Raw genomic sequence first — 3,105 nt, 5'->3', positions numbered from 1 at the left:
CAACATGCAGTAGAAGAGATAATGCAAGTCATTTTGGTTTGGCTTTAAGTTTACTCTTTGTAATTCCACAAACACCAGTTCAAATTCACTCTGCAATATGTTAAGCCAAAGACAAACAAAACACATGTTGGCTTAGCATAAGGTAGCTCAGTTTACAGCTTCTATACAAGATGGCCTTATTTCATTTTTCCTCTTTAAAGCTATACTCCAACTACAGCAGAACTGGATCTAGATTCACTTAATGTGGACTTGACAATCCTTGATTAATCCAGGTTACGTAGAAAAGAAAACCACAGACAGTTACCAAATAATACAACTCCCTGTTTTTATGCACAAATGCATACTTATTATGCTTTTTCTTTGGGATTAAGCTGTGTTATGCAGAAAAGGAGTAAGAATGCCAATCCAAAGAAATGAAACAAAAATAAGCTAATCACAGATTTAAGAAATATATTTAATAACAAAAGAAGCAATAAGGTTAAAATAATGAATAAAAATAGGGATTGAATGCAAAAATGTGTGACTGCTATGAAAGAACTAGGCTAGCATCTCTGATCATGAAATTCAGAGCAAGTATAATCAAAGGAAACATAGTTTATTCACATGTGTTATTTGCTGTATCTCTCCATACCATATTTGCCTTTACCAACACTGCTTTTTTTCCCCTTCCTTTTGAGGCTCTCATCAACTCCATCCAGACAAGAATAACTCATTCCTTCATACATCTGTTTTGCAATTCATATATTTCTTCATATATATTGATTATATTTGCTGCACATTGTTGATTTTTTTCTCTGTTCAGCCAACTGCTTTACTTCTTATATCTGAACCGGAAAATGGTGCTAAGTACTTACTATAATTGGTAAACCATATTCAAACCATATTCATAACCATAACCAATAGTCCTGATTTGTTTTTTTAATCCATAGTTAACAACTGTTCTTGATTCAGACCCAATACGCTAACTGCAGTTAATTAAAAATAAAAAGTTGTTAATGCATTATTGCAGCTTTACTAGAACAGGCATGGAAACAAAGGATATATATTATTAATGAAACCCAATGTGGTGATTAGCATTATGCATGAACCAATACAATATCTGACAAAACATAGAACACATGCTCATTTCTTAATTTCTTTAGATCCTGACAGAATTATTGGTTTGCCTGTCAAATATAGAAAGTATTGTTACAATTCTGTATTCCAACTTACTAAATGTTTTCCAATAGCATCACCTACTGGGGGGTTAATAGAAATACTCAAGAACATTATCCCAAATTCAGGAAGGGAAAATATCCAAATTATTTTTCTCAAAATTTGTTACCTTTTATGACTATCTTCTTTATATGAACTTCAGTCTACTCTCTTCTAAAAGACATGAGTGAATTGTTTTCCCACATGATGTAATTAAAATGTAGCTTCTCTACAATCTGTTTTTATCTGTTAACTTTTACTATTCTCAAATAATGCTTGTACCAATAAACTCATGGGCTAACAAGCTGGAATAAATCCACATCCTACAAATGTTGTGGTGAACAAACAAAGCCTTCTTTGTTCCTTGCCCTATGATTGGACCCTCTAACGTGCTGCCAAGATAACAATTAAAAACAGCTGGATATATCTCAAATGTTCCAACTTCATTTAAAATGCACTGAATTGTTAAAAAGTAAAATCCCAGGCCAAGCCAGAAATAGCACTAATATTTATGAGTTGTCAATATGTACAGAATTTACTATAAGATCTATTGTATGCCATAGACACAATCAGTTGGAGATTCTGGGACACATTTACATTAATTGCTGTGTTTCAGTCTTTAACAAAGGAAATATTCAAGGTATGAATGTGTTCAGCTACAGAGGAGAAGGAGAAGTATCCGATACATAAACTGTTTCAACTCCTTCCCTCAAAACGATGCTGTAGAGCACTGCACACCAGAACAACTAGAGACAAGAACAGTTTTCCCCCCGAACACCATCGAACACCTGCTAAACAAATAATTCCCTCAACACTGTCCTACTATTACTGTTAATCTTCTCATCACTCCTTATCACCCATCCCCTCCCACTTTTGACTGTGTGACTGTAACTTTGTCGCTTGTATCCTAACAATTTTTATTGACTGTTTCCTAAATATGATTTGATCGCTTATTGTACCCTATGACTATTATTAAGTGTTGTACCTTATGATTCTTGACTCTTGACGAATGTATATTTTCCTTTACGTACATTGAGAGCATTTTCACCAAGACAAATTCCTTGTGTGTCCAGTCACACTTGGCCAATAAAAGAATTCTAATTCTACAGGAAAATGAGGAACACTGTTGAAGCACAAACCAATTTGTGGGCAGCTCGGTGCTGTGTTCCTTGGAGATTTTCTTCCTGAAATTTTCCATACATGGGTTGCACAATCTACAATCTTCTCAGACATAAAAAGTAGAGTTCTGCATTAAAATATGCCTCTCGCAAATACTTTATCCATATAGCTCTGTGATGCAAAGAATTTATTTGACCTGTAGTCTCCATAAGAAGTTGGATAGTGATCTTACTCATCTGATTTTCCTTTGATATTATTCCTGGTTAGTAGGAAACAATCAGAAACAGTAGGGCAGACAATATGGGCATTAGTGTTAACTTATCCTAAGTAAGCCTTCTAAGTTGGCAAATAGATCTGCAGAATATATAATGTGTGAGGTTTCTATTTATCATCTTTTACAGGTTTTATACATGCACACTTCTTGGTCTTATGAAAGAGCTTGGATTGGAAACCTGGCTCTGCCAACTGCATTGGGATCCCAATGTGGTCGTCCCAATTTGGAAGGGGCTAGTACATTAGATCAACATCCCACCTCCATTTTCTCTACACGTTGATTCTTTAAATCCCCTTTGTTGTTAATTTGAATGTTTTACTCTCAGTGAACATTTTAATGTTCTTAGCCTTTTAATTGTTTTATATTACTTATGGCATGGTAAGCCACTCAGAGTGGCTTGATGGTTAGATGGGGTGGCATATAAATTTAATACATAAAATGAAATATTTTCAAATTTGGAAACTGTTAAGAAAAAGTATGCCTATGAAATTTGTGATGGAGAAATCTAGATGCCCGCT

This window comes from Notechis scutatus, chromosome Z (genome assembly GCF_049901735.1).
Source record: "Notechis scutatus isolate UNSWTSFEM ecotype Mainland chromosome Z, rNotScu1.2, whole genome shotgun sequence".
Taxonomy (NCBI): Eukaryota; Metazoa; Chordata; class Lepidosauria; order Squamata; family Elapidae; genus Notechis; species Notechis scutatus.
This window is presented reverse-complemented; position numbering follows the sequence as displayed.